Below are 23,739 nucleotides of genomic sequence, written 5' to 3' on the forward strand. Positions count from 1 at the left end.
GTCAGAGAAAGCCAGCATCCTGAAATCACAGCTCATTTGTACCACATTGGCGTGAATATTCAGACTCCATTTGTCTCCAGCTCTTAAAGGCTGGTGTTAGAGTGAATGATAGACACGTTGTTTTGAATTAGCAAAAGAAGAGGAGGAAAAAAAATAATAAAAACCTAAGTAATAAGTTTGGCCTAAAATATCTGTTTCAGGGAATGTACTTTTTGCTTTTTCCTCTGGTAAAAGTCAATTAAAAAAAGAAATCTAGATTTAATTTGACATTAAGTTGGACCTCGGATACAGAGAATAATAGAAAGGAAAATGTCTCATTTTTCTTTTCCTCTTCAGATCGAGTGCGTGTTCTACCTAATCGTATTGGAGGACCGTTGCACAGACTAGTGCAAGATGTTCACAACTTACGTTTTGTTGAACATCCCAAAGCAGAGTTTGGGAGCGACCGAGTCTGTGTCCTTGAACTGTACACACCCGATCGCGGCTGGAACCTCAGGTAAGACTTTCGATAGTTTTGGTTGAAAGCTAAATAGCACAGTCACTCTTTTCCTCTTTACTGCATAATCATCACCTGTGCTTATTAGAACAAAAGTCTGGAAAGTTCTAGACAAAAGCTCCTGGCACCTTTGTCCGTTTCCTCCCTGCCCTTTGTGTCCCCATCTCGGCTTGGCCAGCCTCGCACAAACTCTTTCCATCAATAGCTGTGCCGGGCAGGAGTGTGAGCTACCGTGGAGGCGCCTCTCAAGGCTCAGTGCAGTCTCCTGGCCAGGAAAGCCCCATCGTTTGGCCAAAGCTTAAAAATCTGCACATGGTGACACCTGAACATCCTCTTGCCCTCCTTATCATGAAGGTTTTCAGACTGTCGAGAAGATTACAGGAATCCGTATTCCTCGTGTCCCCTCAATCCCTAACCAAACTGGAGTTCATCGCATATTTTCCTCCTTATACCCCATGATGAGGACCTGAAAGCAGTCTCCTTGGGGTGCGACTCTTAGGGAAGGGGGTAGATTCGATACTTTCTCACTCATGAGTGTCGTTCTACAGCGGCAACCAGCAATCTGCAGAAAAGACTCCTACTGTAAGAAAGACCCTTCAGACCCCGCTTCGACAACTGTGGGCACACTTGAACTCAACAGGAGACCAAACACTTTGTCAAGGGCATCCAGGGAGGCTTGTTCAGCAAAACTCAAGGAAAAGGGAAGAAAAAACTCCTTCTCTTTCCACTCCATCTGGAGCTTCAAGTGACTGAAAATATTGGCCCACCGTGGTTATAAAATCTCCCATTTCTGCTGTTCTAAAACAAGGGCAAAGCCTGCACACAACTCAAAGCACTTCTTTCACATGTTCGTAGGAAAATTATCTTTCTCTCCAAGTCCTTCAGCTGCCTGAGATTAATGAAACACAGTTGGGAGGCACCTACGCTGGCCACTGGCCACCATTCATTTGGAATACCCCTCAGTGATTGCAGAGCTGTTTTCTCTTGACTTTAAAATTTCTCCTTTTAGGTAAATAATAATTTGCATAGAAATCACTGACTCAGGTGTTATTGACATTTTGGGTAGCTGAAAGAAAGTTGGGATCTTTTTCCTGGCTACTCGAAGGACACTAAGAGGAAGGAATAGAAGAAGGTATTTGAAGAAAACTGATACCTCAAAGTTCATTTTTAAAAAATGGGTGGGGTATGCAAAGAAAGAGGAAGCTTCTAGACCTCCGATAGCCTTTTTTGCTAATAATCAGACAATCTAAAGAATGATCAAGGGTTTCTGCTAAAGAAAGAGAACCAAGGGAGATAGAGGAAAAAAAAAAAAAAGCAAGGAGGAAACTTAAAGAAAAAGAAATAACATGTTAGAAAACAAAAGAGAAACGAATAAATACCTTTCCCCCTTTTACTTGCATCACAGTAAGCAGAAAAAGTAAGGGAAATTCAGGCCTGGGGTAAATGTGGCTCCATCAGAAAAGACGTTTGATGGTAGGTCTCAGAGAGGAGAAGCTTCTGTGGCTTCCATTCTCTACCAGCCTCTTTCCTGGGCTGGCCATGAACCCTGAAATATTTTCAAAGCTTCCTCTAGGGCATGGGTGGTGTAGGGAGACCAGCAGGGAACAATGGACTAAGGAGGGAATTCAGGGTACAAAAGAGGTACATTTCACTCCACCACCCACTAGGCCCTTTACTGACTGTCTAGATAAGACGATGTTCAATGGCACCTGACCCAGTACAGGATGTGCTTTCTGTCTCTTTGGACATTAAGGAGTCTAATCCCAGCCCTCTATTATGATCCTGTCTGAGAGCTCTAATTGGCTGATGAAGAAAATGTCTTCAAAGGTATTGATGTATGAGAGCCCTAGGCAGGCAGGTGGGGAGTCAAACACATGCTCATGGGCAGAGTGAGCTAGAGGAGCAAAGTTAGGTAGGAAAAGCCCTACAGGAATGGTTTAGGGCATAGTCCACAAAAGAGAGGACAGAGGAAGGAATAAAATAGGACCAAAGAAATACGAGGAGAGAGAAATAGATAGACATACACTCCAGCGAATATGTACGTTCTTACAAACCCTCATCAGAAGTAGCGTGTAGATTTTTTCCCCTTGGGAGGGTCCCTCTCCTGTTACTTATCAGGAAAGCTTCCAACATACAATTTTTGGTGGAATTTTTAAACCACTGCTTCTCTCCTTCCACGCAATCTTCCTGGGTGGCCACACCCACCGTCATGATTTTAATCCCTATGTGTAGGTTACGACTGTGGATATCTCTATTTCTAGTTGCCACCTGAGCTTTAGACATGTATATCCCTTGCATTCTAGACATAGGCCCTTGTCCCACAGGGCCTCAAACTCAGTAAGTCTCGATTGAAATGCATTGTCCTTCCCTCTTGGTCCCCAAACAGTGTTCTCGAGGAAGAGTAATTTTATCTGGAGTACGTTCATGCTATTTACTGTCTCCTACCCCTTTGTGGAGAGGGGTAACTCTCCTGCCATCAGTCAATCATAGTTTCCTTCAAGCCCCTCCCCAGCCTTGACTTATTTCAAGGGGCGGAAAGTGAAGTGAAAGCACTTCTAATAATCGTCATTTGGAGGTAGTCGTAAAGCAAATAAATGGTAAGTTCAGGGGCTGCATCTAACCCATTCATTGGGTCATTCATTCATTCATTCATTTATTCAGTCTTTTAATAATTATGAAATGTCTACTACACACAAAACCTCTTCTAGTGCTATGAGAGATGTAAAAGGCACAGCACACTTTTCAATTTCAAAAATTATGTAAGGTCATAGACAAATGAGAGCCATGCACGAAGGACTATAACAAATTGTAGAAACACAAAATGCTCTGAGAGTGTTCAAATGCTAATGTTTAAGTGCTAAGAGGAGAATGAGAGGGAAGTCCATATGCAGTAAACTAAAATTCAGCATATTAGAGAGAAAAATGCTGATGGGGTGTTATGAACTGGATTGTGTTTTCCCCAAACTCATATGTTGAACTCCCAATCCCCAGTAACTAAGAATGTGACTGTATTTGGAGATTGGGCTTTTAAAATGAGGTGATTAGGGTGGGCCTAATATGACTGGTGTCCTTATCTTATGAGAGAGAGAGAGAGAGAGAGAGAGAGGAAGAGAGAGAGAGAGAGAGAGAGAGAGAGAGAGGATCATGCCTGCAGTGGGATGGTCCTCTGAAGATACAGGAGAATCCAGCTATCTATAAGTCAAGGACAGAGGCCTCAGAAGAAACCAAACCTGCTGACATCTTCATCTTGGACTTCTAGCCTCCAGAACTCTAAGAAAATAAACCTCTGTTGTTTCAGCCACCCAGTCGGTGGTATTTTGCTGTGGTGGCCATAGCAAAATCACCAGTGCGTGCATAAAAGGGAAGCTTATTTCCCCTGGAAGACTGACTCATCTTCTTTTTATTCCCTCAAACCATCAGCATTCTTTGCAGGAAGTGAGGATTGTATTATTGTTTGGGGACTGTTTTACTTAAGATATATATGTAGGAAAAATTTAAAACAAAAAAAAATAAAGCCAAAAATCAGATTACAAAACAATTTCTTCCAAACTCGATAGCTTAATCGACTGGTAAGTACACTACGAGGGGCATAGCAGAAAGCTTATTTTCTCATGATGCATCTGGAAATGCAATAATTTAGAAAATCAGGCGGACAGGCTGTATAATTGCTAAGATCAGAGTTCCCCCTCGGCACCAATCTCATAAACTCTACTTACAGGTAAGCAATCAGATATCCACGTCAGAGTGTTCCGGTTGATCGCCAATCCCTGTAGAATTCGACTGGATGATCTTGGAATGTTTTAATGATATCTGGTATAAAAGGAGGATGGAAAGATAATTAAGTGGAAAGAATTTTCGTTAATGTAGACTATATATTTTAAAATATAATTTCTTCCTTAGATACTATTGTTAGTCAGGACTTTAAAGGAGAAATAAGGCACAGATATAAATAGATACAGTGCATTTGCATTTTAAAGAAAATAAATACAATTATTACAGAGTCAACTCCTAAATTATTCTATGTAATGGGGTAGAAAAGGTGGTACAGTTACTATAAAACAGGGAGTACTACAAACGCCAATAGCGAAAGACAAAGGCCTTGCAACACAGTCAGGTCATCCCTTTCCTTAGCTCAACCGTCAAGCTTTCTAAGCTTCAGACTCTTGGGGACCCTTTCCTTTGTCCAAAGTCTTCTGTTGGTGGTGGTTAAGAATCTGACCAGTTGGTAGAAGAGGAGGCTCTGGGGGATTACAAATCCTTATAGAAATGTACTAGTAGATAATCTAGAGTTAACTCTCTTGCATTTGAAACATAGCAATAAATATTAAACATTAGAAGGACCAAACAAATAATAGCTGACAATAAATCACCATCACACCCCTAAACCTGCCCCTAACATAATACCATGAGGGATATTAACCAGTATGAGTATGGAAAATTCAATTCGGGCTTTTAATATTGGCCTCTCATTTAGTAGAATAACAGGTCTCAAGTGAACCTTGAGAACATACCTTGTTTACTCCCAACCCCACACTCTGCCATTTTGCACTGGAAGAAAACAGAGGCTCCAAAGGGTAAGGGGCTGAGTTGAAACTGCACTGCTAGAAATAGGTCCTGGATTCCTAGATTCTCATTCCAGGTTTCACAGGTAAAGAACAAAACAAACAAATCAAACCAAAAGCAAAAAGTTGCCTAAGGTGTTATCTATGGTTTATATCTATCCGGGGAAGGTTGGTTTGCAAACAAGGAATCAGGGAACCTTGAGAGGCTCCTAAGTTAGTCAGCAAAAGCAGGTGCCATCCACTTTCTTATTCTTGAGCAGTCACTCAGGCTATCTTTAGCTTTCTTCCCTCAACATCTACCACCTCTTCCTACTCATCCCAAATGCACACATCTAAGCAATTGCTGTGTTGTTGGTACATCTAAAGTACCTTGATCAACATACTGGGGATGTGGGCCCTGATTTAAGGAGTCAAAAATCTAGTTGAAGTGATAAAACATATAATTACACTTCTAGGTTACAAAGACAGAAAGTGGTAAGAGCTCCAAATCTCATTTAATTTCTTTTTCTTCTATCGTGGGCCAAAATTGGGAGGTCTTCTCTATAAATCTGAGGAGAGAGGGACAAGAAAATCTGTGAGCCATCTTCCAGCTGGAAATCTTGCCTAAACCTGGCCCATGATCTTGTTCCTTAGAGTTCCTAGGCCCCTGCCAGCACCCAGATGGGCATTACAAAATGAATAATAAGTGAATGAATAAACAGAACCCATGGATGAGTTTCAGGGAAGACTGTGAATTCCCCTAAACTGTAGGCCAAATTTTGTGTGTTTTAGCTCTCATTAGCTTTCATCGATTTCCCAAAGTAGTCTATGCTCCTTGTCTCACAACTCCTCTCCCAATTTAAGAACCACTTGCTAAGTAATTTGCAGAGTACTAGAGGATGGAATGCAGATGAGAACAAATTACAAAGTGTGTTCCTATGAGTAAATTTACACACAAATATGGATTGAGTGTCCTTTACGTGCCAGGAACAGAATGGGCATACAACCATGAGCAAACAGCCGTTATACTTGGCCTCATGCCACTTATGGTGTACTGTTCCCCTAAAATGGGGATTCTCAGACTGGATGAATATCAGAATCTTCTGGAGACTTTTTAAAAATATGATATGGGATACTCCACAGAGATGCCCAGGAATTTGCACCTTAAAAAAAGTTCCCTACAATTGGATGCTAATGGAGGTCATAGTATCCACCCCAGAACAGCCTCTCCTCCTTGCCCCTCGGGATTCGGTGAAGGCATAGGAGACTAGAAGAAAGAAAGAAGTTACTTGCCTGGGTTGTAAAGAAACATACTGAGAGACGTTTAAATTTGTAGAGAAAAAAAATTCCCAGTACCTTCCCCAAACCCTCTGGCAGGGTCAATATTTATTTGCCTAGTTTCCCTTTCTCAATTCCCTCAGTACATTTATTTTAAAATTTGGGAATGAATAAAGAAAAAATAGAGTAACAGAATGCTATCAATGGAGAATTTATTTTTCAGTCTATAGAGTCTGTATATATGCTCACAAACTATCTCATTAGCGAGACAAAGATAGAGAGGTTTTTAAGAGAAACCACAAAGTGAAAGGCAAACTGACCGAAAGTGGAGTTTGTCTTCAGATATACTTTCTTTTTTATTTTCAGATTTAGGATCAAAGGGCAAGAATGTCGACAAAACTCTCACACCTTGTTTTAAAATCTCTCTACCATGGGTTACCTTATAACTTCATATAGAGGCCTACGTGAACCATTACTTACGGATCCCACAGCTTTTAATTCACTGCTTTTAATTCACTGCTCAACACATAGATTCGGGCTGACCTGGCCCAGAGGCAGTTGCTAGAATTTTCTGCAGACAAAGCTGAGTCTAGACCAGACATTGTAAGGAAGGGAAAGACTGAGATAAAGGAAGAAGGGAAGGGAGACAGAGAGAGCTGGACTGTGTCAGGCAAATGAGTGGGTCTTCCCTCCACGGTCCCCTTCCCAGCCAGTGGCAAATAGCCAGGTACTATTCAGTGCTCCTTTGATTGAACCATCTGCTGAGGCATGCGGAGAAATCTGGGTTTTAAATGAAAGCATTCATTCACTATGGGAGACTCAAGGTGTAATAAAAGGAAAGGAGGAATTTCTCTCCCAATTAGATTTCTAGTCTTCCAAGAGTAGTGATTTTCTTAAAACCCTCAGGATGTCTCTGGCCAAAGTCATGCAGTAGCATGAGAAATAGAAAGTAGCACTTTCCTATATTACACAAATGGAAAAACGTTGCCAGTACACATTTTCAAAAAGGGATTAAAATTCTACTTTAAAATTCTTGCCATAAGTTCACAGAAAGATGCCATTTTCCAAATGGATACCAAGGTGAAGGAGAAGGTCTCAAATGATAATTTATTATAAAAGGTAGTTATTGCAAAAGTTAAATTAGGGATCCTTTATAAAGATGAATAACTTTGTATAACCCACAAGAAGAACCTGGTTTTAATTAATTAAAAGATTTACCTTATGTGGCCAAATTAAGACCCCTTGATTTCAACATGAATATTTATATTAAAAAAAATCTTCCCATGACTTTTTATAATATGCTCTGCTTTTATTATGGAGGTAATAATAACTACTGTGTATTAAGGAATTTTAGTGCCAGATCCTGTTCTAAGCACTTTGGACACATCTATCTCATTTGATCTCTAAAATGAGAGATCATTCGGGGGCCACTGGGTGTTGGATGGTGAGGGACGGTCTCGCCAAAGAGGAGAACGCTAGGCTGAAAATACCTTTCTAGGAATGAGTAACCCTTGTGAAGATCTAGGGAGAGAGTATTCCATGAGGAATGCTTGAGAATCTTGCTGTGAGGCTTTTATGAGATTACTGTGTGTAAGTGTGATCATGAAACTCTTCCAAGTTCTTTGGTCCATGTGGGATTCAGGCTTATTTGTCCTATAGTAGAATACACAATGCTAAACGCTGTGCTAAACAAAGGGACTTACCAAAAAACAATCCTCAGAGTGCTGCCTTTGCTGGAAATCATGAGGGTGGCTGTAGGGCTGGTGATCTGTCCCTACCCATAGGGCAGAGTGCCAAAGATGCACATGGCCACCTGTGTATGCAGTGTTCAGATGATAGAGGTCCCCCTGTACCCCCTTTCACTTGGTAAACTTGAAGAGAGCTGCTTTCTCTAGGTCAATGTGAGTTCCTTTCTCTCCTGTGCATTGGTGGATAAAGCAGAATATTTCTTAATAATGGACAGAAGAATGAAAAGCTACAGGACATATCTTTGGAATGGGAAAGGAATGCTAAGTAGCTATTTCAGTCTTAGTTGGCAGGAAGTCACATAATTTGTGCAGATAGAAATTAAAATAAAATATTTAAAAATAGATCTATGGGTTTTAGAATGAGCCAGTAACAATAAAGCATTAATAATTGTCTCTTGTGAATTGTCTCTGTTTTACATTTATAGTGGAATATGGGAGCGAGGAGTATTTTAGAAGGGAAGAAATATGTGATCTTAGGGAATTTAAGTCACTTAAATAAATACTAATGAGTGAATTGACCTTGACCAAGTCATTTAACCACTCTTGGCCCCTCGATTCTTTCATCTGGAACATGAAGCATTTGGAATAGATTTTTAATATTCCTCCGAATCAGATGGTTTGTGTATAAGTTTATGATCTCTTAAGGAAAAAATGATTGTGTGTGTCTCAATATCTGTGAATAACCTTGCTATGGTTACACATTCAATAGAGTTCACCCTTTTCAGCACCTAACAAGGTGCTCAGAGAAGAGTGTTGCTTTTCAGGGACCACCTACTCCCACCCATTCTCCATCATTCCTAAGAGATGAGTGTGTTTTATAGCTCCAAGAGAAATGATAATATATTACATAAAAATATCTATAATTTAAGGAATGCCTACTATATACAAGGTACTTGATATCTGTTATCTCACTTAATCTTCAAAAAAAAAAAAACCTGTAAAACCAGTGTCTTTATTATCCTCATTTGAAAGAAAAGAAACAAATTCAGATTCACTGTCACATAGTTGATAAATAGCAGAGATGGAATTGCAACCTAGATTTATTTGACTCCAAAGCAATTTCTATGATCGAACACTTGAAGTAGTCATAGCTGCCGACACTGACATTTCTTTTACCTTTTTGAGATCTATACAAAAAAAAAAAGTGGAGGAAGTTCTTAATGAGTCTGTTTAATATAAGTAGACTCACTGAGGTGTTCGTCTATAGTGGAATAGCTTATGGCAATCCAGTGTTCTCATTAAAAACAGTTAGAAAAATCTGGATAAAACTCCAAAAAACATAAATCTATCTGTAGGCTTCAGAATGCTGCTGCAGTAACCAAGACTTAAGGGGCCAGCATTTGGAGAGAAGGAAGGCCTGGAAAAGTGACCTCACATTCGGTGATTTCTCCTTAGAGGCATCTGCTGAATCCTTAGGATACAAAGGATAAGGAGATGTAAGAAAGTAAGAAACCAAGCAGAAAGTTTCCAAAATGCACAGCTGACATTTCAGCAGTCTCATGGAACTGAGTAGGAAAAACTTTGAAGTTCAAGAGGGAAGAACCATTTGGGATTTGATAGAGCTGTTCTGTATCTAACTGTGGTAGTGGTTATGCAACTGTGTGCATTTGTCAAAACTTGCAGGACTATACACTTTTTAGAGTAAATTTTACTGTATGTAATTTATACTTTGATAAAAAAAAATGAAAGCAAGGGGAAAAAAAAAAAAGAAGACAGTATCTTGGGATATAATCTCAGTTAGGGGCCTGGGAGAGTTCATCTCTGGAGAGGGCGCAAACTAGAGATTGATGGCATCATACAAAATGGCAGATGAGTTTCAAATTGTCTCAGCCCTAATTCAGCTAAAGTGAATTTCCCCAACTCTATCAAACTATTAGAAAGTAAGATAACCCTATCTGGAGGAAAGTAACATCATCCAGTTGGATATCATATGGAAAAAAGAAAACCAAAAATTGACTTTTATTTACCACTATACTCCCATCCCCCCCAAAATCTTTCCAGATTGATTGCAGAACTGAATGTGAAAACTTATACATTAAAACTTTCAGAAAAAAGTAGATGGCTACATGATCTTGGGATGAGCAAAGATTTTGTAAATGGGACATAAAAATCATGAACTAGAAAGGAATAAAATTAAGAAATTATACTGCATTAATATTAAGAATGATATAGAGTGAAAAAGCAAGCCATAGGCTGATAAATAAATATTAGCAATCATATATCTGACAAAGAACTCATATCCAGAATATAAAAGGAATTCCCACAAATCAATAATGAAGATAGACGACCCAATAGGAAAATGGGTGAAGACTTCAATAAACACTTCACAAAAGATGATATTAAAATGGCAGATAAACATATGAAAAGAGCTCAATCTCATTAATCATTAGGAAAATTCAGATTTAAACTACACACAATTTGAATACTAAAATTTAAAAGACCATCAATTCAAAGTAGTGGTGAGAAACGGAAACTCTCTTGCATTGCTGTGGAAATGTAAATGGATACAATCAGTTAGGGAAAATATTTGGCAGTATCTGCAAAAGCTGAATATTTGTATACTCTGTGCCCCAGAAATCTTACTCCTAGGTATATACACAAGAAAAATTAAATATTCATCAAATAACATAAACTAGAACGCTCACAGCCAGCACTCTTTATAATAGACACAGACTGGAAATCATCTCACTGTCTCTCGACAGTAAAATGGATAAATTGTGGCAGGCAGACGGGGAAATACTGTATAGCAATTAGAATGATCTAAGTATTATTCAGGCAACGAATCTCAGAAACATAATGTTAAACCACAGACATCACGCACATGTGCACACACACCCACTATAGGATTCTATTTGTATGACATTCAAAACCAGACCAAACGAATACTCAATGTTAGAAATCAGAACAACGGTTAGCCTGGGGCAGTGGCAGGGACAAGAGAGGCATGACTGTGAGAGGGGACCAGGGGCGGGGCTTCCGGGGTGCTAATAATGTTCTGTTTCTGTATCCGGATACTGACTACCCCATTCTGTTCATTTTGTGAAAACACATCCTGCAGCAGAATTTATGTTATACATCAATAGAAATTATTATTTTTATGACATGTGAATAAAAAAAGATAAAGCCTCAGTCTGGAAAGGTGACAAGTAATGGGAATTTATGAGCTCGAAATATATATAAAATCATAAAAGTCCAATATCTCTGGTCATATATTATATCAGTAGAAAAATAAAACAATTAAAAGAAATACAAACAACGAGAGAAAACAATAAGGTACTACAAATCAACGTACTCTGCAGGGGGAAAATTGTAGCCAGGAAGGCTGGGTTCAATTTGGCCAGTTATTTCTAAATTAAAAGTCAACACTGGATTATTTACCAATGACTTAGTGAACTTTCCACATATATATTTTGGCTTATTATATCTTAGAAGGGAAATATTGAATGTTTTTGCAAGTGGCCCATACCAAAGCAATTCAAATGCATGGACTACCTACTTATCATCTTAAGATGTCATGAAACTTCACAGTGCATTCAGACCCTTGCTTACTACCCACACTTTGTCCTTGTCACTTTCCACTACCACCTACCTTCCCAAATCTGTCTCCCGTGGCTCATATAAGCATCAAGCCTTTGCATAGGTTTCCCCTTTATTTGTTTAAATTGTATGTTGCCATTTACGTTTTTGCCTGTGGATCTTGAGTAATATTTGTCCATAGTATGCTTGTATTTCAGTGTGAAATTTTATGTGTATGGGAGAATCTCTTGATTTTCATGGGATACATTTTGTACCTTACTATATGGAATTATGTATATGGATATATACAGATATTCGTATACATTAGTAGATAAGAGGGACAAAATGTATTAATAAGGTACTATGTTAGGAATTTAGCTACCAAGCAGGCTGGACAAAGTGAGAGGCTAAGGAAGTCGTTCTTATAATTCAAGAAAAAGTCAGTTCATCAATGAAAGTAAGAGTTTTCTTGGCATTCCTCAACAAATAGATTCCCTGGATTGCCGACCAAGCTTTAAACTATTAAGTTGGTTTAGATACAGGTCTTTCACTTGAAAGCAGCACGAAATTGTAAAAGAAGACAGGCTGTGGGTCACTATACAGGTATGACCTTAGGGAAGTTCTTTGTTAGATACCGGATACTTATTTTAAAGTGAGGATGATAGTAACTGCTTGAAAGGTTTGTCTTCCTCTGTGACTCCATGGTATTTTGTTAATGCTCCTATGGTGGCATTGCCACAGTGGGCTTTAATTGTATGAGTATGGGCTTCTTGATGGCAATGACATAGTCTTAATTGATAATTCTACCCCAAGCATTTAGCATATTGCATGGCATAGAACATATGCTCCATAAAAGTTTGCCAGGTGGGTGAATGAATGAATGAATGAATGAAATAATATGTAAAGTGCCTATTACTGAACCTACAATGTTGTAGGCCCCCAATGCACACTAGCTCCTTTCTCTTCCTCTTTCCTTGTTATTCTGTTATCTGGAAGGCAGAATGAATCAATCCGTATCTTGTTTCTATACCATTAGGTGGCCAGGACTAGCAATGGTAGCCAGGGAAATTTTGCTGAATTCCTCTGAATATTTTATGGAAGGATACAGTTTAGATATATAGTCATACAAGAATGAAGAAGAAAACATTTTCCTATTGGAACAGATCACATGATAGATCACATGATAGTACAGAGGAAGAGCTTCAATTTCTTAAAACCATGCTTATTTGCTGTAGTTTTTCCTATTTTTTTCTTGGACATTTTTTGAATTAAGAATAATCAATGATGCTATTTGCACTAAGCAAGATCTTTCCATCGTTACTAGAAGAAGGAGAGTGGATTTTTATAGGCAAGATAATTTCTGATTGGCGAAGCAATAGGAATGTATCCATAGCAAGGTGAGTGTCAGATGTTTATTTTTAAGTTTTATGAAAAGTTCTCTACTTGTCTGGAGCAAATAGGAAAGAGAAAGTCGCTATGGCTTTACGAAATTTCTGGACTTCTCATGGGAAAGTAGCTGACATCAGTATTTGATAAGCTTCCTGTGGCTACAAACATATAAGATGTTGACTCCTGAGAAAATGTAATCTTTCTCTTCACGGAATCATGGTGTACTTGCAGCTGGAATTTGGTTTCACTATCACTCATCAAGAAAGATCCGATGGAGGTACTGAAAAGTCCAAGTCGTGGCGAGGCAGTCGCAGTTGTTTCGTTGTCATCATCGCCACCACCGCCACCATCATCATCATCATCAACGAACACTGATGTTTGTTGTATTATTCGTAAGGCACTATGTTAAATGCTTAGGTTCAATGAGTAGTATGAAGTGGTACACTTAATTTTTATGCATATTAAATTTTCCAATGGATATAGTCTTCCTGGTGCTCTTCTGCCTATGTATCAATGTACAGCTTCTTTATTTTTTTATTGAATATATATTATTTATCAGGTATTGTTTTATTTTTGAATCCCAGTACTATTAAGATATAGTCCATATACCACACAATTGATTCTTTAAAGTGCACAATTCAATAGTTTTTAGTACATTCAGTTATGCAACCATTACCACAATCAACTTTAGAACATTTTCATCACCCAAAAAGAAACCCTTTAGCCATCATCCTCCCCCCAGTTTCCCCTGCATCTCTCAATCCTAAACACTAATCTACATTCTGTCTCTATATACAGAGTTCCGTATTCTGGACATTTCATATGAATAGAATCGTATAATGTGTGGTCTTTTGTAACTGAATTATTTCATTCAGTACAATGCTTTCAAGATTCATCTATGTGGTAGAATGTATTGGCACTTCATTCCTTTTATGGCCAAATAATGTTTTATTTTATGGCTATATCACATTTTGTTTGTCCATTGGTCTGTTGATAGATATTTAGGTTGTTTCAATCTTTTGGCTATTATGAGTAATGCTGCTATAAACATTTATGTGCAAGTTTTTGTATAGACATATGTTTTCATTTCTCTTGGGTGCGTACCTGGGAGTGGCATTGCAGGGTCATATGGTAATTCTATGTTTAATTGTTTGAGGGACTATGAGACATTTTTACAAAGTGGCTGCACCGTTTTATATTCCCACCAGCAGCATATGAGGGCTGATTTTCCTACATCTTTGCCATGCAAGATGAATAAGTTGGAGAGATCTGCTGTACAGCACAACTTCAGGCATATAGAACATGTTCCACAACTGTCAGTTTAACTAAAATGAACTCCTTTAATTCCCATATACTCTCGATTGACAATCTCATCGATGAATTCGGGACTCAGGAATTTTGTATATTCACGAAGAAGCGGTGTCTTAATTCAATACATTCTGGCTGAGACTACAGAAAGCAATTGAATTATTTTTTTCAATTCAGTCATCTCAGTGGAAAATTTAAGCACATTTTGTTGATGTAGTGAATTAATTTTTATATCCCTATTTTATAATATGTACTTGTTTGTTTAAAGTCTTCTTAAAACTTTTTCTAGTGTTAGTTTGCCTACTGATTGAAATTTAAGTATCTAAGGACAGTGCTGCATATTTTATTTCTTTATGGCCAGTGGCTTAAAATGAGCAAAAACACAAAGCAAAATAACACCCGAAGCGGAATGATCACGTTCTTCTTCTTCACCTTCTAACCAGCCAGTGCTGCCCCCTCTCTCCTCCATCCCAGAGCTATGAGCCAAGACCCAGTCCACAGACTTGAGCTCAGTCACCGTGAAGCACAAAACTCTAACACAGGGAATTTGGGCAGCAGTAAAGCTCAGAGCACAGGTCAGAACCTAGAATCATCTTGACCTACCCATGTAACAAAAGACAAAACTATCAGTTTATGTAGCTCCAAAAAAATTCACTGGCCGATGTCATTTCTCAGCATTTAAAAGAGAGTCCACTTCTGCGTTCTCTATTTGCACATCCAACAGGAAAAGAGGCCAGTGAAGGTTGCAAACCCAAGGACCAGATACAGAGGCCTTTGCTTTAGAAAACTGGTAAAACATCACACTCAACTCTGTTCACCATCACCCAGTTACCGGTCTGTTATTGTCTTGGAAACTGTGGACATCAGCAAACACAGCAAAATAACAATGCACAGGGGACCGTTCTGTGCACAGGGCCCTGGGAAGGGCCAGTGGAATTCCTCTGATCAGTCTCCTTTTGACTTTTTCCCATAGACCCTGGTCCTGCACTGAAATGTCTGGAATGCTTGGTAGGGACAAAGTGGGTTGGTCACAGGGCAATTATGCTTCTGTCCTCAATGAGATCAGCCACTGGTGGACTGATTTCCTTGTGACCAAAGTACACAAATACATTGCACTTTTACAGTAAACAGCTTTCATATCTCTTTTCTCAAGCAATTTTGATGGCAACGCTGGAGTCAGTAAGACAAATATTACTGACAACATTTTACAAACGAGATGGACCTAGAGAGGCCTGGAGAGGTTAAATGATTTACCTAAGGCCTCTCAGCTAGTGGTGGGTAGATCTGGGTCCCCAAGTCTGTTCTCTCTGCAGAACTCCATTCTGTCTCTGTTTTGGTTGCTTAACAACTAAGTTCATTTAGCAGGAGACAGTGTTTATTTTAAGACAAATCAATAACTGTATTTGTTTTTAGAAATCAGATCAATTCGCTGCTTGATTCCCATTGCTATCATGACTAAAAATTTTCAAAATAGCAATCTTAAGATGTGATTCTCTGTGGCCCTTGAAATTTAGACTGTCTTTGCAGTAATAACATAGTGGGAGAGATTCTAACATATAATAAATCCTTCAAGGAACTGTCCCAGTCCCAAAGCACTTGAATGCCAAAATAGGTCTGGTCAAGGTATGGTGGCCTTCCACATGGAGTCTCAATTACAGTGTTATTACTGGTGCAATGTGTCATCAGAAATTTGAGGTTCCATGTGGTTTACTTTTTTAAAATATTAGGAATGATTTGAGATTATTCCTATAAGCTTGACCCTCACTCAACTGCATTCTAGGAATATTTCTTGAGTGGAAAAAAAAAGACCTACCTATGTGTTTCTCATACGTTAGTTTTTCCAATGTATATCGTTCTTCACATATGTCACATGGAGGAAAAAATTTTGAAATTGGCTTTACTATTTCTATCTCAGGAGACAAAACATTAGGCCCAGATTGGCTTCTATTTTTAGTTATTAAATGAAAGTTGCTAAGGATATGGTCGAGATGGAGTTAGGCAAGTTCTCTGCCTTCACACAGCTAACTCCCTAGTGGGAAAATAAATATTAAACTATTTACATCATATTTGCTTTTTGGCGGGGGGGGTGGGGCTTGAGTTCTTTTATTTGTTTTTTTTTTTAAAGTTTATTGTGATAAGAACACTTGTCATGTGATCTACCCTCAATGCTTTATTCACTTCTATATCCCCAGTGCCTCACATAGTTCTGAGCACGTATTAGTTTCTCAATAAACATGTGCTAAGTGAATAAATAAATGAGGTCCCCAGGGGTTCAAACTTTTCTATTTCTAAATCTTGATTTGTTATCCAGTGTCTTTCTTTCCAGGACCAGACTGAAAGTGGATAAAAGGTGGACAATCAGAATTTCACTGAAGCCTGGTAATGATATTTTTATCAGCAATTATACTAGATGGTTAATGGTGATATGAACGATATCCTGGCTTCAATTTGTTGTAGTCACGAACTTAAACGCAGACTGCTATCTTTAAAAAAAAGGTAATTAACCAAATGGAGTAAAGATACAGATGGGTCAATGAAACCCATGTCCACATTAATAAATAAAATATTTCCAAGTGAACATCACATAATTAATAAGGATAGCATCTTTTAAACACAGCAATGTCTCTATTCATATGCCAGCAATAATGCCAACAGAAACTTCATCATGTTCAACCTTTATAGCTGAGTTGATTGAATTAAATGAAAAAGATAAATTAGTTCAATAAAACATTTTTGGCAATTGCCTCCAAATAATGTTTGGGAAGCTCTCTGTCTCTTTTTGAAATGACAATTTGGGCATTATGAAGGCACAATTATAAGCTGAATAGAGCTGATATACCTAACTGTAAAACGTGTTTTGCAGATTCACAAGAAAAAGTTCTAAAATATACTTTCTAGAGATGACAACAATTTTGTATGTTCGAAACATAAAAATGTGACTGTGACAAACTACAGCAAAAGAATGAAAAACAAATGACTGTGAATAACTTGAAACATCTAAGATTACATACAAATGCCATCCCAGAACCTTGACTAGAACCACAAATACATTACATGAAATAAACTGGAAGACTGAGAGAGGAAAACATTAAATTCAGCCAGAATTTAAATGGGCTGCACAGATACTTCGATCGTTTGGGTTATTTTTTTTTTTTCCTTTCTCTCTTTCTATGAGCCCTTTTATTTCGTGATGTGGTTCAAAAGGAAAAACTCAGAGATAAAAATCAAAACTGTCCTAATTGTGTTTTTAGGCTTTTTGAGCCCAAAGGAGGGAAATCCAGGAGTGCGGGCGCTTGATCATAAGCGTCCTGAGTGAGCAATCACATTTTTATACTGCTTTATGTCCCCAGAGCAACTCACATAGTACTTGACAATTATTTTTTAACAGACTGAAATAGTGATGGTTATCAAGACTCTTTTTGTTTGTATTTTACTCTATTGTAAAAGGTCCCAATCATTAAATCTGTAAAGTCAGACCGATCTCTGAATGCTATATTGACATACATATTATTATGGAGACTACAGAACTATACATTTCATTATGGGAAATTTAGGAAACATAGAAATATATGTGGGAAATTTTAGAGTCTCTTTTAATCCCTTCTACCCTGAGATTAAAGTTTTGATATATTTCCTTCTAGTTTTCTTTTCAGCAACACACATGATCCTCGTTTAGAAACAAATTTAATGTCATATATTCAATTTTTCACTTATACATGTTTTCCTCCACCATTACTTTAACATGATTAGTAATGACATAATTTATAGAATCATTATCTATCATCAGACATATAGAGTATTTTATGTTTGGGCTATTGTAAGTAACTCTGTGATGGACATTCTTGTATATAAATCTTTATCCCTAAATTTCACTGCTTTGTATTGAATTGCTAAACAAATGTAGCAATTAAACAAATTGCTAAACATAGACGGCTTAGTGACTCTCGGGGGATCAAATTGATCACATTTTCTTTCTATGGATTCTTCTCATTTCCAAATAACCAACAGGAGAAGTAGGAACAGTAATTGCAATGTCATCAAAATATTTGTAGTTGAGTTACAGCAAATAACAGTAAGACAGAGTGGTAAAGACCTATACTATCATTCATTCACTGCCAAGATTATAGAAGAATCCCCCAAAAAGTTGTCTTTGAAAACCAGATTTTTAAGATTGACTGATTTGAGCCTTGAGAAATGAGATACTTCAAAGGTGTAACAAATTAAACTACTAAAGTCAAACATATATGCAGTGGAAGGGAGGAAAGAGTAAGTCCTAGTAGTGAGGTAGCCCAATAGCATCGTACCAGAGCCTCTGGTGGTTTGAGAAGGTCTGTTAAGAAGTATCAGCAGTGAATTTAAAGGTTAGGCTACAAGCACTCTGAAGGTGGGAATTAGACTTTGCACTTTTGTTTCCTCTCTATGACTCACAAAAAATTCAAGTACTGCTATTTTTTCTTTCAGCAAAAAAGAATATAATTAAACCTAGTCCATATTCCCTAGCTCTTCCCATTTTAGCAAATGGTACCAGCATTTGCTTGAGCCCTGAACCTGGGAGTCACTTCTTAACTCTCCATCCCTTCCCCCCCACTCCCCATGCAATAAATTACCAAATCCATTGATTCTCTCTCCAGAATATTTTCTTAAAAACAGTCCATTTATCTTCATCATTATTGCCACGCCCCTAATCCAAGCCACCATATCTAATCTGGACCATTCCAGGAGCCCTCCTTACTGGTCTGTCTGTTCAAATCTTCTATCCTTCTGCAAATAACAACCTTTTTGAAAACATTAATCATCTTATGTCACTGCCCTACTTAAAATACCTCAAGAGCGTCAGAATGCATTTAGAATGTAGATTTAATTCTTTATTACGACCCACAATTCTGTATGTGATCTGGTTCTGCCTTCCTCTTGTACCACTATCTTTTGTGATCTTGTCCCATTAGCTTTCTTTCAATTTCTTGTGTGGATCCAAACTTTTCAGGCCAGAGAACCCCAAGACATGCTATTCTCTAAGACTAAAATGATCCCCGCACCGGTATCTACTAATACTCGCACATTTCTTACTTAGATGATTCTTAGCTTTCCCTAAACTCACAAAGTCAAAGTTTGAATCGTATATGCACTAATTTTTTATGTTACAGCACAAGCACATGACATATGTTAAAGGCTTCAAGTATTCTACCCATTGGTTGCCAAGGTGTAGTAAATTAAAAATTGCTGTGTTAGATACATAGATTTTTAAGATTTTTACCTTCATATTATTCTCCTTTGTAGCTGTTATTTATCATCATGTACAATCACAATTTGTAATGACATTTGTGTTTGACTACCTATTAATGTAATGTTTGTCTTTCCTACCAGATGGAAAGCTCCATGAAGGTGTGTCTGGTTTTGTTTTTTTTTTAACCACTGATTCCTTAACACTTTGCAATTACCTGAAATATAGTAGTCATTCAAAAAAATACGTATGGAATGAATAAGTGGCCCACAAACAGCCAAAATATTTCAAAAGTGTCTAATGATAAGACAGTCAGGGAAGCTCTATATAGTTTTAATATCTATTTGCAGAGAGGATACTTGCCCAGAACTTGGCATTTGCTAAATGCTCAATAAAGTGAATAAATGAATGAATACATGGATGAATATTTATTAGCTGTCAGGGCAGAGTATGGTAAGGTCTGAATGAAGTTACCAAAGCAACCAGTTGTATAACCTAAATGTTATTTTCTCAGCTGCTACAACTTTTCTCCAAAAGTTGTAGTTTGAAAGAGAAGGTATGGAAAGCGCATGGATATGCGTTGCAGTAATAGTTGAATCACGCACCATCTCATTTGATTCTCATCAGAACTGTGTGAGATAAATAGTAAATCATCTCCATTTGACGACGATATTAAGTCCAGTGTCTACAATTACCCAGGATGTTGTGGATCCAGAACTCAAGTGCTGGCTTTCTAATCCCAGAAACAAAGTCATAGAGCAAGAGCGAAAAACTGTGGGGTAGCCGATGTGATTTTGTTCTGATTTCTTTCCCTGCATCTGTGATAAGGTTGGTTGGGCTTTTAATAAACTGCTATAGCCTTTCCATAAGAAACAAACAAACACCCAAATCTTTCCAAGTATTCCAGCATACAAATCTGATTTTGGTCTCCACTGCTATTCCCAATACTTTTAGGATCAGGTGAGATTTTATTTTTCTTTCCAGTCATATTTCGAAACACACTGTGAGCCACATTTATCTCTATTCCTTTTAAACCAGCGAGAAAAGACTCTCAAGGAAACGGCCTCAGGGCACAGGACCTACTCATACACCAGCCGTGACGTTGGCTTATTTCCCTATAACCTAATATGGCAAAGAAAATGTTTGACTGGAACAGAGTGAGGATTGCCAAATTTAACAACTTTTCAGTAAGAAAAGTGCCACAGAGTCCTCTGTTTAGACATAGTGTAACTTCACTTAAGATCCAGTGCTTACCCGTTCACATCAACGAAGCCATAACTACGTTTGTGCAGTAACAAAAACCAGATATCTGCCCCTTTTGCCCACTCACAGGCAAGATGAATAAATAAAAGTTGCCCAAAAAGGCCCTTGGGAATTGTCTATTGAACACATTGCCCTTCTTGGGTTATACAGGCCAGAGTGACTGGAATGCCCAATTAAGATGCTGTAGGAGGTCCTCTGAGTTTATTAAGTACAATCAAGTAGCTTTAAACAGAAGAATGAATGAAAGGAAATTTGTCTCCATCTCAATAGTGGCCTCATCATCGATTTACCATCATCTTCCTCAAATAACCCCTCTGGCTGCCATTCCCGTTTCTTCACACTCCCAGTACTGTGATAGATTTGAAATATCACTATTATCTTAAAAGTCACCCTTTCTCTCACCACAAATACAATTAATAGTCATCAAATCTGAGGATTCTGCTTGGGCCGTTTTGGTCATGAGGGCTTTCTCGCTTCCATTCCCACTGTTGTTTCTTTCATTCATATACTTTCTTATGCCTAGATTATTACAATTGTCAACTGGCCAGACACTGCAATTTCTCTAGTTTTTTTGAGGCATGAGAGCAAATGTTTTAAGGTCAGAAAGATCTTGGTTTGCATTCCGCCATTTGTTTGCTGGGTGACTTTTGAAAGTTGTTTAATCTCTCTGCTGAAGCCTAGAATAGCGACCTTGCTCTCCCTTACGTGAGGTAACATGCAGTAGTAGTATGGTTACCGGACATGAAGACGATGCTCAGTAAATGTCCCCAAACTCCACGTTCTGCTCCTATTCTCTTTCTAATCTCAATACATTCTGCACGGTACTGCTGGAGTCTTTTTCCCCAACTGTGTATGTAGAAATTGAAGGGAAAAATATAGGCATTGACTTCTGAAATATGCCCTGGTCAGTGAAAAAGGGAGTGCCGCCTAAAGATTCAATCTGGCCCAAGGAAAAGAAAAATTAACGTCAAGACGTTTGTTTACTTCTTGGAGTTACTACGGGAAGGAGCCCCAGGTAGATGATGATTTTGTTTACCTAAACATCTTGACCTTCCTTTGTGGTTGTGAAAGGTGAATGATGTCCCCATCTCCAAAACCCTTGGGAGAGAATTAAAGCAAAGAGCTAAAAAGCTGATTTTGTTCCTCAGCCATAACAGTCTCAGGCAACTTCTCAGTAGCCCTTTTCTTCCTTGGGCCATGCTGACTGCCATGTCTAATATTTCATTTTAAACTGTAATCCAGTCAAATCATTTATAGAAGTCTGTTAAACACAGCAGCTTTTGTGGGAATGAGGAAAAAAAGAAACTTTTCTAAGATCAGGGTAAAGCAGGGAGAGATTGAAAGGGATTGGAGGCTGTGAGAGGTGACAGGAATTTGGAGCAGGATATGACAGAAAAGCATAGGCATTCCCACTATTTTGTCTCTTTCTTGAAGACTCCCAAAAATATTGAGATGGAGGACCCAATAATTTATTATAAGTAAAATGTCTGTTATCATGATAGTTTAAGTAATTCAGACAACAGTTGCTGTGTGGTGAAAAGTTACTGGCTAGGTGTTAAAAGACCTCTATTTTAAGTTCTGGTGATTCTCCTAACTAACTAGTCACATGACTTCGGGCAAGTCAAAAACTCTGCAGCCTGTCTCCTCAGCTGTAAAAGGGTAAAGAATGGACTAGAAAAGCTCTGCTATTTGTTGATTAGATAGTTGTAGTACTCTGGAAAGTCTTCAAAAAGAAGACTGATCCATAGAGAAGAGTTAAGATTCAGATAATAAGAGTGAGGATATTTCACTCTTGCTCAGGAAAAAAGCAAAGTCATCTGAGCAGAAACACACAAGTTGCATCCATGGATGAGCACGTTCAAAAGCCCATCTGGGAGGGTTTTGGCAAGTGGGTTGTACTGATTCTATCCTGGGATGTCAATTTTGTCCTTAATCTTTGGAGTAGACAGTAGGGAACGGGATATTTGATATAAATGGTAGTTTGGGAAGATTTGAAAATCGGTGTATAAAATGAGAAGAAGCAAGTGTGTGGAGGGGACTATAGTATGGAAATAAGTTTGGAGATTCTTGAAACCTGAATTAAGATGGTGACAATAAAACTTTTGAGCAAACATAGTCAACGAAGAATCCAGAAATGTGCATTTATTTCTCCCCGTTATATCCCAATGTCCTCTGGTTAGTTTGTAGAGGGATCCCCTCTCAGAAGCAGCACTAAACTCTGACCTTAGGTCTAAGAATTGTGCTATTAATAACTAATAAATCATTTGAGAGATTAATCTACAGGAAGGGCCAAGATCACTTTTTGTTGTAAGTATAGAATGACCTTAAGTTATTTTATAATTAGACATCTTTACATTTATTGCATAATTGAATATAATTTTGTAAACTATACAAACCAACAATCAACTCCCAATGACTTGACTAAAGGAGAAATCTTTACATTATTCTGAAAGAATATACATGTTACAAGACTTCTACAAATCTGAAAGTTAGGCTATGAGATTATCCTTACACAGAGAAATAATATATTCATTTTTCTCTCTCTTTAATACTTAGATATTTTATAGCAATTTTAAGTCCTTGAAGTACTCATTAAAATAAATGATTTGAAAGGGGAAATCCAAAATTAACTTTCTAGTAGCATTAATAAAGTTACTAAAACAAACTTGCTTTAACTGGGTATATAACATCCGCTTAACAACTCTATGCACTAGAATGAGACAGAGCTGGAACTGAGGGCCAAATCTACCTGAATGTATGAGCCCATTCATTTTGGCTGTTAAATTTGGCTGTCACCTTACAAATGGCAGTTGCCTTGCCCTTTTCTCATCCCCTATTCCCCACTTTATCTCAGTCTTAATGCTTTGAAGTGATAATTTCAGGCCAAATAAAAGGAGAACCTCTCCATGTTATGGGTGGTAAACGCTTGGAATATATAATAAGTGTTGGTACCAGGCCAAAAATGCATATAGGCTCAAG

General features: G+C 38.0%; 1 protein-coding gene across 5 annotated transcripts in view; it reads right to left on the minus strand.

The window, feature by feature from the left end:
• CALD1 (caldesmon 1) overlaps positions 1-23,739 on the minus strand; it is a 168,037-nt gene that overhangs the window by 104,865 nt on the left and 39,433 nt on the right. For 4 of the 5 annotated variants that reach the window (XM_015588348.2, XM_025045896.1, XM_025045898.1 and 1 more), the window contains one exon: positions 4,213-4,306. The exons of the other annotated variant lie outside the window; for it this stretch is intronic. The gene's annotated coding sequence lies outside the window, so the exon portion shown is untranslated. The remainder of the gene's footprint in view (positions 1-4,212; positions 4,307-23,739) is intronic. 5 annotated transcript variants of the gene reach the window in all.

The sequence above is a fragment of the Pteropus alecto genome, unplaced genomic scaffold (genome assembly GCF_000325575.1).
Source record: "Pteropus alecto unplaced genomic scaffold, ASM32557v1 scaffold22, whole genome shotgun sequence".
Classification (NCBI taxonomy): Eukaryota; Metazoa; Chordata; class Mammalia; order Chiroptera; family Pteropodidae; genus Pteropus; species Pteropus alecto.